The following is an 11,816-nucleotide window of genomic DNA, read 5'->3' as shown; positions in this document are numbered from 1 at the left end:
TCCTTCAGCTGTGATCGAAGAAGTGGGAGCCAGGGGCCAGTCCGTGAACAACTGGCAGTTACCATGGGGAGGTAAGGGGTGTGTGGGCTCCTCAGGTGGCACTAGTGGTAAAAACCCACCCGCCAATGCAGGAGACATAAGAGGCGAGGCTTTGATCCCTGGGTGGGAAAGACCCCCTGGAGGACGGCACAGCAGCTCACTCCAGTGTTCTTGCCTGGAGAATCCCTTGGACAGAGGAGCCTGGCAGGCTACAATCCATGGGGTCGCAAAGAAGGGACATGGCACGTGTGCTGGGGGTGTATGTGTTTGTGAGCTTGCATATGCACACATGTAAAAACTCCTCCCTCCTGGGCTCCTGTGATGGCGTGGGGCATGGACCTTCTCTGACTCTGCTCAGCTCGGGCTATGTGTCCCGCTGGCCACGCTGACCTTGCTGTCTCACACCTCTCCCACATCCTCACTGCCTCCTGGTACAGCAGCCACTGCCTTCTGCTCAAGCCCCGCCTCCCCTGTCTCTTCTGCCTTAGGGCCGGTTTGGCTCACAGGTGGTCTTCCCTGCCCCCAGGACTCCCCCTGCCCTCAGCTCAACTTTCCTCACTTCTCAGCTGGATCTTCATACCTCCATTGTCCTCCCTGGCTCCGGCCTTGACCCGCCCCCGAATCCAGTGTGATCTTCTCAAGCGATGTTTTTGTTCTTCTTAATCTCAAAAGGGCTAATTCTTCCCACCTGGGCCCAACCTACATGTTCTCTTAGTAAACCACCACTCTGATCATGTCTCTCATTGATTGGACTCCTCCAGAGACTTATTACAAAGCTAGTACCTCAGCCAGGTCCCCAGGAACCCCAGCGTCGGAACCTAGTCTGGCTCATGCCTGTTCTTGGAACTCTGCCCCAGCCCTTCCAGACAGCTTGCTATAGTGTGAATGTCTGTGTCACCCACCAAATGTATATGCTGAAATACTAAACCAGGTGATAGGGTTGGGATGTGGGCATTTGGAATGTGCTTAGGTCTTAAGGGTGGGGCTCTTTCAAATGGGATTAGCGCCCTTATCAAAGAGACCCCAGAGGCCTCCCTTTCCCCTTCTGCCACAGAAGGACACAGTGAGAAGTTGGCTGTCTGTGACCCAGAAGGCTCTCATCAGAACCTGACCACGATCTTAGGCTTCCAGCCTCCACAAGCGTGAGAAGTAAATTTTATCGTCATACATGGTGTTCTGTCACCGCTGCATGAATGGATGAAGACACAGCCCTTAAGTGGTTGCCTGATGCTGCTCACATTTGGGGTGCTGGTCCTGGCGTGTTTGGTCCTGGCCTGGTGGCCTGTCTTGCTCCTGCTGAGCAGTGTCTTTTATCCTGGGTCCCTGGTGTCAAGTGTCTGCTGAATAAATGACTACCTCCTTCCCATCTCAAAGTTCTGGACGAGGTTCACTCTGTTAAGATCTTCCCTGTCGGCCTCTCCGTGCTCATCAGTGTCTTGCCTTGCCACCTCCTCACGTCCCCTCTCATCTCTGTCTTCTCTACTCTGCCAGCCTTCTCGGGGCTGGTCCTGGCTCTGTCATCCATCTCTCTGTCCATTCTGCACCTGGAGTAGAGTGGTTAGAGCAGGCACTCTAAAACCCGTGAGGCCCAGTTCACGTCTAGTCCCAACACTGCTGTTTGCAGGCACTTGACTTTGAGTTTCCTAACCCCTCCAAGCCTCACCTGAAAAAAAAAAAAAAAAAAAGCCAGGTGCTTGGTAGGTGCTTGGACATGTGGTTCTGGAGAATATTATTACTTTAAAACAGTAACAGTATCATGTTCCTCTCCTCTGAAGCATGGTGGCCGCTGATGATCTGTAGGGTGTGGCCCCAGAGGCCTCCATGGCTGGAGGTGCTTCACGTCCCAGGTGCTGTCTCCTCCTCCGGGTTGTAGGTGTCTTAGGCCAGAGTCTAACTTGCATTCATTCCTTCAGTGGCTTTATTATCTGCTCTGTTCACAACAGCTACTCAGCATGTGGGGTGGATGAGCACCATGTGCTTCAGCATTGCAGCCTCTGGAGGGCCCTGAACCACCCTGTTGCTCCCCATCCTCGGTGCTGGCAGATGAGGGGGCCCAGCAAGCAGGGCACACGGACCACCGTCCCCCCGCTGAGCTCACTGATCCTTGCAGTGCTTCCCCTTACCCCTCCAAGTCCTTCTCAGGAGAGCGCCCTACTGCCACAGCCCACCGGTGCAAGGTGATGGGTGGCAACAAGCTCTCCCTCACCCAACTTTTAAAAGGTGATTGTTTTATTTAAATATATTTAAATAAAAAAAGGATTTAGTTCCATTAAGAAATCTTAGGCAAGGTGAAAGGTTTAAAAATCTTGGGAGCTTCTGGGCAGGTGAAAGTGTGTGCCTTGATTAGGTATAGTTGTCCTCACAAGCCTGGGAAGAGGAAGCAAGGAACATGACGGTCGGCTAGTGCTCCCCGATGGAAAAGGACCAAGCGCGGTGGGAAGGAACGTGTCCCCACTCACACTGGGAGGTGGTGGACAGGATGGCAGTGGTCAAGGTGGGGAAGAAAGGCAGACATTTCCCATGCAAACCGGAGCAGGAAGTTTGGCAAAGGAGCTCCCAGGAAGAAACAGGGTGTTAGCAAGAGCTTCCATTGTGTCCCTGACAAAAGCCAGCAAATAACAAGGGCTTTTCATACTTCTTTGGAATCCCAGGGCAACACTTGAAGCAGGTGGAGGAAGTCTTTGGAAATGACTGAAAATCTTCAGACACTTTGGGTAAAGCAGTTGAGTGAAGTGAGCTCTTTCAGCAAAACTGTGTAAAGCCTAGGTTAAGAGGATGTTGAGGGCTCAATACGATAGGTGGGGGGCCCAAGGTGGGGCAGGGGTTGAAGGTCATGCAGCTAGTAATTGAAGAAGCTGGACTCTGAGCCCCGCCTGGCCCTGAACTCTGTCTTCTCCCTACACCAGGTCCATGGGGCCGTGTCCAAAGTGCTTCCTGTTTCCTCTCTCTGTTGGCACTGGCTTATGTTTGAGAGGTGGCGTCTGTGAAGAGTGCAAGTTATGTGTTGAGATTTATTTCTCGGCATGTGGATGTCCATTTGTTCCAGCATCATTTGTTAGAAAGACTATCTGTGTTCTCCTGTGTTGGATGTGCCCTTCCGTCATGCGTGTGTACTCAGTCGTGTCCAACTCTTTGCGACCCCATGGACTGCAGCCCTCCAGGCTCCTCTGTCCATGGGATTCTGCACGCAAGAATACTGGAGTGGGTTGCCAGTTCCTTCTCCAGCTCCTCTGTCAAAGTTGACTAAATAGAAGTTGACTACATTCATGTAGGTCTGTTTCTGGACTCTACATTCTGTTCCATTGATCTGTCTGTTCACCTGATACCGTACTGTCTCGTTACTGCAATCTTGAAGTTGGGTAGTGTCCATTCTCCAAGTCTGTTCTCTTCCAGAATTTTTTTTTGCCTCTCTTTGTAAACTCAGAATCATTTCAGGGAAATCCACTAAATAACTTCTTGGAATTTTCATTTGGATTGTATTGCATCTATAGGTCAGGTTGGGAAGAACTGGCATTTTGATACTATTGAAGCTTCCTATTCAAGAACACACAATATTTAGTTTTTCTTTGATTTTGTTCATCAGAGTTTTGTAAATAATTTTCCTTGTATAGCTTTTATACATATTTTCTTAGTTTATATAAATATAAGTATTTCATTTTGTATAAGCCTAAGTATCTCATTTTTGGGGGGTGCTAAGGAAAGTTATGACCAACCTAGATAGCATATTAAAAAACAGAGACATTACTTTGCCAACCAAGGTCTGTCTAGTCAAGGCTATGGTTTTTCCAGTGGTCATGTATGGATGTGAGAATTGGACTGTGAAGAAAGCTGATCGCCGAAGAATTGATTCTTTTGAGCTGTGGTGTTGGAGAAGACTCTTGGAAGTCCCTTGGACTGCAAGGAGATCCAACCAGTCCATTCTCAAGGAGATCAGTCCTGGGTGTTCATTGGAAGGACTGATGCTGAAGCTGAAACTCCAATACTTTGGCCACCTCATGCAAAGAGTTGACTCACTGGAAAAGACTCTGATGCTGGGAAAGGTTGGGGGCGGGAGGAGAAGGGGACAACGGAGAATGAGATGGCTGGATGGCATCACCGACTCGATGGACATGAGATTGAGTGAACTCCGGGAGTTGGTGATGGACAGGGAGGCCTGGCGTGCTGTGATCCATGGGGTCACAAAGAGTCGGACATGACTGAGCGACTGAACTGAACTGACTGAACTGAATGTAAATGGTATTGTTTGTAATTTCAAATTCCACTTGTCCATTGCTGGCATGTAGGGAAGTGGTGGGCTTCTACACGTTAGCCGTGTTTGCTGCAACTCTGCTATAATCGGTGTTTGCCCCTCTGCCTCTCCCATGTTTAAACCTTGCCCAGCACACTGCTTGAGGTGTCCTGAGTGTTGCCTTGGATTTGCATGGCTCTGTGCCTCTGCTCAAAGGTTACCCTGCCCTTGCCTGTTGTCTCTGCCTGTTCTGATGCCTTTCCCGGCGATCTAGAAACTGATCTGGCCAACTTCCTGTGGATGCTTTCCCAGTTCAGTTCAGTTCAGCCGCTCAGTTGTGTCCGACTCTTTGCAATCCCATGGACCGTAGCATGCCAGGCTTCCCTGTCCATCACCAACTCTCAGAGTTTACTCAAACTCATGTCCATCGAGTCAGTGATGCCATCCAACCATCTCATCCTCTGTCGTCCCCTTCTCCTCCCACCTTCAATCTTTCCCAGCATCAGGGTCTTTTCCAATGAGTCAGTTCTTCGCATCAGGTAGCCAAAGTATTGGCGCTTCAGCTTCAGCATCAGTCCTTCCAATGAATATCCAGGACTGATTTCCTTTAGGATGGACTGGTTGGATCTCCTTGCTGTCCAAGGGACTCTCAAGAGTCTTCTCCAACACTGCAGTTCAAAAGCATTAATTTTTCAGTGCTCAACTTTCTTTATAGTCCAACTCTCACATCCATACATGCCTACTGGAAAAACCATAGCTTTGACTAGTTGGACCTTTGTTGGCAAAGTAATGTCTCTGCTTTTTAATATGCTATCTAGGTTGATCATAGCTTTCCTTCCAAGGAGCAAGCGTCTTCTCATTTCCCAGCCCCTTAGCAGAACTGACCCCTCCCCTAGGTCCTCTGGACTCTGGCTCCCAGCTTGATTCCAGCATCTATCATGTCCTGCCCATATTGCAGCAGCTTGTTTAGACCTCTCTTCTCTGCAGGCTACCGACTCCCAGGGGCAAGGATGCAGACTTACTCAGCGGCCTCTGGGGATCTGGGCCATTTGTGTGTCTGGGAACTCAGCCCCAGCTGGTTCAATTCAGTTCATCCTGCTGAGCCTTGATGAAGCCAGGCCACTGGGAGTTAGTCTCACTGTGTTAACTTGTTTGGGAAACCTTGGGGTGTCACAGAATAAAATCCATTACTGGCATCTTCTTTGTGGTCACCTGTCACTCAGGGGGAGACGGGGATTAAATCAGAGCAGTGAGGCTGGCCTGTCACCCACAGTGCTCTGTCGACTGCTGTCACCATGGTTCAGTCTTTTGCAGGTGTCCCATCTCCCAGGTCCTATGTGGTGGAGAGCCAGACGGTAGTGATCAGGATTCTATTTGTCTTTTAAAACTACAGATGTGCGATTTCTACTTGGTGACTCTTGGAAACTGCTGGCCCCAATGTCTCGGGAGTGATGCCCTGAGGCCGCTCTGCAGGGGCTGCCAGTGCCCTGAGGGTCCACCTTTTGTCCTTGCTGAGCTGGAAACAGCCTCTCTCCAAGGGCTCTGCTCTGTCCCTCCTGCCTGTCACCTCTCGACTAGGTCACAGGCTTTTCTGGTCAAAAGTTGCTGTTCTTTGGAAGGCTGATTCTCTTTTTCAAGAGTCGTTTTTGAGACAATTCATTTTAAGCCTATTTAATTTGATCAGACTTCACCTTCATTGTTATGTATACTTAACAGCTTAAGATTAGTTTTGAAAAAAAAATTCAATCTATTCTGTGACAACTTGTGTGCCTAATTAATGCTCTGCAGTGCACTGTGAAACTTTGCAAGGCACCACACAAACACCAAGTCATAACACATTTCCTGTTTGAAACTGTCTCAGTAAATTGAACATCTGTATTACAAGTAATACACCATATTAGTAAATGGAACATCTTTTATTGATTCACCTTGTTAAGCAGGAAGATAATCCTTATGGTTTTATAAGCCTCCTGCAAGTTCTAGTAGGTGCCATTTGGAGCATGAATTTAGTTGAATAAATGAAGGCAGATGTCAAGCATTTAATTGGCTCTTCTCTCTCTCTCAGTCGGCTCTATCAATTTTGGAACTATTGTTGGAGAAGACAAAATTCACCACTGGTATGAAACTGACAGTGAATTAGATGCTATTGGGTTTTGGAAAGAAGGAACTGGCTGTGCAGAGTTAGTGCTCAATAATAGCTAATGTCATCACTTGGTCTTAAGTTCCTCCAAGAGCAGAGAGGAATAGGGAGGAAGGTGGTGGCAGCTTAACTTGATTGTCTCACAAAATTTGTTTTAAAGTCTTGCGCCTGACATTAAATGTTCAAGGGACTTTTGTTTTCTACTCTGGGTTGTTTTCCTTCAATTCTCCAGCTAAAAAGATTTGAGTGGGAAGATGTATTTTTTTTTCACGTTGTGGCTCCTGGACTCCTGGAGGCTCAGATATCTGTGTTGAGAAGCAGGTATAAAAATGGCAATAAAAGTAGTATAAAAAGATAGTAGAGGAGGACTAAACTATGGTACATTCAGACAATGGAATATTTTAGCACTGAAATCAGTGCTGAAAATAATTTTGAGCTATGAAATATCTATGTCTTTATGAAAAGAGATGTGTGCTCAGTCGTGTCTCTTTGTGACCCCTTGGACTGTAGCCCCCCAGGCTGCTCTTGTCCATGGAATTTTTCAGGTGAGAATACTGGAGTGTGTTGCTGTGCCCTCCTCCAGGGGATCTTCCTGACCCAGAGATGGAACATGCGTGTCTTGTGTCTCCCGCATTGGCAGGCAGATTCTTGACCACTAGCGCCACCTGGGAAGCCCCATGAACAGACGTGTGAAAGTCGCTCAGTCGTGTCCGACTCTTTGCAACCCCATGGACTATACAGTCCATGGAATTCTCCAGGCCAGAATACTGGAGTGGGTAGCCTATTCCTTCTCCAGGGGATCTTCCCACCCAGGAATTGAACCGGGGTCTCCTGCATTGTAGGTTGATTCTTTACCAACTGAGCTATGAGGGAAGCCCCATGAACAGATATAGAGCAACCTTAAAAGCATTTCATTGTTAGTTCAGTCGATCAGTTGTGTCTGGCTCTTTGCAACCCCGTGGACTGCGGCACGCCACGTTTCCCTGTCCATCACCAACTCCCGGAGCTTACTCAAATGCATGTCCATTGAGTCAGTGATGCCATCCAACCGTCTCATCCTCTGTCGCCCCCTTCTCCACCCACCTTCAATCTTTCCAAGCATCAGGGTCTTTTCCAATGAGTCAGTTCTTTGCATCAGAAAGAAACTAATCTGAAAACGCTACATACTGTATGACTCCAACTATATGACCTTCTGGAAAAGGCAAAACTATGGAGACAGGAGGAAGATCAGTGGTTGCCAGGGGCAGGAGGCAGTAAGAAGGGATGGGTAGGCAGAGCACAGAGAGCTTTCAGGGCAACAAGAATATTCCGTGTGATATCGTGGTACACGTGATGATGCATTTGTCCAAACCCATAGAATGTACAAGAGCGAACCCTGATGGAAACGTCAGGTGATCATGAGGCGTCAGTTGCGGTCCATCGGTTGTAACAAATGGCCCACGCTGGTGGGAGATGATGACAGTGGGGGCTGTGTGTCGGGGGAGGGGATATGGGAACTCTGTTCGCTCCTCTCAATTTTGCCATGAACCTAAAACTTCTCTTTTAAAAGCACTTAACTTTCTTTTTAAAGTGATTTTGTCTATTTATTTCTGGCTGTGCTGGGTTTTTGTTACTGCTCGGGCTTTTCTCTAGTTGTGGAGAGCGGGGGCTACTCTCGTTGTCGTGTGCAGGCATCTCATTGCGGTGGCTTCTGTTGCAGAGCACGGGCTCCCGGGCACGCAGGCTTCAGTAGCTTCTGCACGTGGGCTCAGTGGTTGTGTCTCCTGGGCTCCAGAGCACAGGCTCAATAGCTATGGTTCAGGGGCTTAGTTGCTCCGCAGCATTTGGGGTCTTCCTGGATCAGGGAGCAAACCCAATGTCTCCTGCATTGGCGGGCAGACTTCACCACTGAGCCACCAGGGAAGCCCTAAAACGTCTCTTAAGAACAATCTTTAAAAAAAATGCCAGAAAGCAACCAAAATGACTTTAGTGTTTTAAAATGTGATTTTTAAGCCAGGAAAGGAAAGCTGCCCTTTTGGGAGATAAGAGGCGGAGGCCATGACTGGATTTGCCTTTGGAGCAGCCCCTCAGGATGGAAAGATTGGCAGGGGAGACTGGGACAGGGGACGGATGGGGACAGATCAGCAGGCATGCAGGGCTCTGGAGGGAGTGGATCCTGTCGGGAGGCAGCTGGTAGAATGATGGGACCCAGCGGCTGCAGCAGGAGCAGGGAGAAACTGGCGTGTTAATTAGCAGATGCTGAGTGCTCCTACCTGCCTAGCCCTGTGCTGGGTGTTTCACATCTGATCTCCATCCGAACTTGTCAGCCACCTTGGCTCATCAGCCTGGGTAGTTCTGATGAGAAAGCTGGGGCCTGGGGAGATTGAGGGTGTTCCAGGATCACCTCTACTAAGCAGCAGGTGTTAGTCGCTCAGTCATGTCTGACTCTTTACAAACCCACGGACTGTAGCCTGCCACGCTTCTCTGTCAATGGTATTCTCCAGGCAAGAATACTGGAGTGGGTAGCCATTCATTTCTCCAGGGGATCTTCCTGACCCAGGGATCAAACTTGGGTCTCCTGCCTTGCAGGTGGATTCTTTATTGTCTGCTCCACCAGGGAAGCCCCCATGTCTAAACTCAGAGTGGGCGGAATCAACAGGTCTCAGTGGCTGTCTCAGAGCGTGGGGGCAGGAGTGGGGTGGGAGAGATGTCTCCACCCTCCGTCCCCTGTAGGTCCTAACCCCAGAGTTCTCTTACCCAAAACCCCCACCATCTGTGCACAATTTGCCCCATATACAAGTGACCCATCTCCAGCCTCTTGAAAGGAGCATTAAGCTTGGAGTCCCGGGTCTGAGGGCTGGGCCTGACCTCAGCCCTCCTTTCTGGTTGCCTTTCCTGCTCAGAATGTAAGTGTCCTCAGAGAATGCAGATGTCAATTTCATCGTGAGAATGAAAGAAAAGCATGTAAAAGAAGCCAGTGCCAAACCCCGCACCCAGGATAATGAGGGGTCATTCCATGCCCTTAGATAATGTTCAGTTCAGTTCAGTCACTCAGTCATGTCTGACTCTCTGTGACCCCATGAATCACAGGACGCCAGGCTTCCCTGTTTATCACCAACTCCCGGAGTTCACTCAAACTCCTGTCCAGTGAGTCGGTGATGCCATCCAGCCATCTCATTCTCTGTTGTCCCCTTCTCCCGCCCCCCAATCCCTCCCAGCATCAGAGTCTTTTCCAGTGAGTCAACTCGTCGCATGAGGTGGCCAAAGTATTGGAGTTTCAGCTTTAGCATCAGTCCTTCCAGTGAACACCCAGGACTGATCTCCTTGAGAATGGACTGGTTGGATCTCCTTGCAGTCCAACAGCTCAAAAGCATCAATTTTTTTGGCGATCAGCTTTCTTCATAGTCCGACTCTCACATCCATACATGACCACTGGAAAAATGATAGCCTTGACTAGACGGACCTTGGTTGGCAAAGTAATGTCTCTGCTTTTTAATATTCTATCTAGGTTGGTCATAACTTTCCTTCCAAAGAGTAAGCGTCTTTTAATTTCATGGCTGCAATCAGCATCCGCAGTGATTTTGTTGGGTTTGCCTAAATTTGTGGAGTTCCAAGTTGGGTCATGTAGTTGGACTTTAAAAAGAAAATGTGATTCTCACCCATTGAATTTGTCAGTGCTACTGTGTAGCCTCATGCACCCAACAGCACTGGGGTACATCCTGTGTTGGAGTCGTTAACAGGCCATCTCTGCAGACACCTGTGAAGTCCTTTCAGGTGAGAGTGGTCGCTCTGTCCTGGTGAGTTGGTCTCAGACAACTCATCCTAGAAACAGCATCTCTTTCCTCACACATAAACTTTCCTTTGCATCTTGACAGTGACTGCAAGCTGATAAAGCTGCCCCTTTGATGGCCACGTGCGCCTCATCGTTTTCTCTTGGCTTTCTCCTTCAGTTGTGGCTGTGTATGTGCAGCAGTCCTGGTGGACCACTGAAGATGTACTCAGAACCTCTGATCCCTCAAGAGAAGGTCTGATGAAGGTGAGGCACTGCAAATTTAAATGGATATTGCGAAATGGGTCGTAAAGGTCAGTGTACTTATTATCATGTTAATAAGTTAGTCTCCCCCTGTGGATTCATTTTATAGGACTGCTCTAACAAAGTGCCTGCAGACTGGGTGGTTTAAACAACAGAAATGTGTTATTTCCCAGTCCCAGAGGCTGGAAGTCCAAAAGCAAGTTTTTGGCAGGGTCGGTTTCTTCCAAGGCTGGTGAGGGAGAATCTGTTCCAGGCCTGTCTCCTAACTTCATCTTTTCTTGGCTTATTAGTGGTGCTCTCCCTGTATATTCCCATCCTCATCCCTCTGTCCCTGTCTGGCTCTGTCTAAATTCCCCTTTTCTATATGGACACCTGTCACGTTGGATTAGGGCCCACCCTAATGACCTCATCTTGATGTGGTCAAGACCCTCTTTCCAAATAAATCACATTCACAGCCCTGGGAGTTAGGACTTTAATATCTTTTTGGTGGGCACCGTTCCATCTATAACACCCCACCTTCAATAAAAATAGTGTTAATGGCTATATGCAACAGATATCTGGCTATTGGTAAGTCTCTCTTGCCTTCCTGAGTGGCCTCTCCTGTCTTAATTCTGAAACATTAATCCACATCATCTCTCTAGTGTGTAGGGAAGTTTTATTACATTCCAGTAGATTTATTGGTACTTACTATGAGTTAGACATTGTGCTAGATGCTAGCCTATGTATTACCTAGACTTTTGACAGGGATTATCTGACTTCAGAATCTTTGACGTATTTGTTTTGTAGACAAAAAAATTGAAGCTGAGCCACATAGCTAGTAAGTGATCTAACTGGACACAAACTCTAGCCTCTCTGATGGCAGGCCTGGTGGGCTTTGAGGTGCTGTGGCTTTATAGAGACCGAGGATGGCGAGGGTAAAGGTTCCCTGTGGCTAAGGATGTTCAACATCTTTTCATGTACTTTTTGTCCATTTTGGGGAAAGTAGCTATTAAAATCCTTGGCCCACTTTTTAATTGGATTGACTTTTTACTGTTGAGTTGTATGTTTTTCCATATTATAGATGCAAGCTCTTTTTAAATATATTATTAGAAAATATTTCTCCCCTTTCTATGGGTTATCTTTTTCAAGTATGTTTCAAGGTTATCACTTCCACCAGCTTTGTTGAGGTATAAGGTGGCACAAGTGGTAAAGAAACTGCCTGCCAATACAGGAGACATAAGAGACATGGGTTCAGTCCCTGGGCTGGGAAGATCCCCTGGAGATGGGCATGGCAACTCACTCCAGTATTCTTGCCTGGAGAATCCCATGGACAGAGGAGGCTGACGGGCTACGGTCCACAGGGTCACAAAGAATCAGACATGACTGAATGACTTAGCACACACGCATGCAATTGACAT

This window comes from Moschus berezovskii, chromosome 21, assembly GCF_049115385.1.
Source record: "Moschus berezovskii isolate FMDL1 chromosome 21, NW_MosBer_1.0, whole genome shotgun sequence".
Classification (NCBI taxonomy): domain Eukaryota; kingdom Metazoa; phylum Chordata; class Mammalia; order Artiodactyla; family Moschidae; genus Moschus; species Moschus berezovskii.
This window is presented reverse-complemented; position numbering follows the sequence as displayed.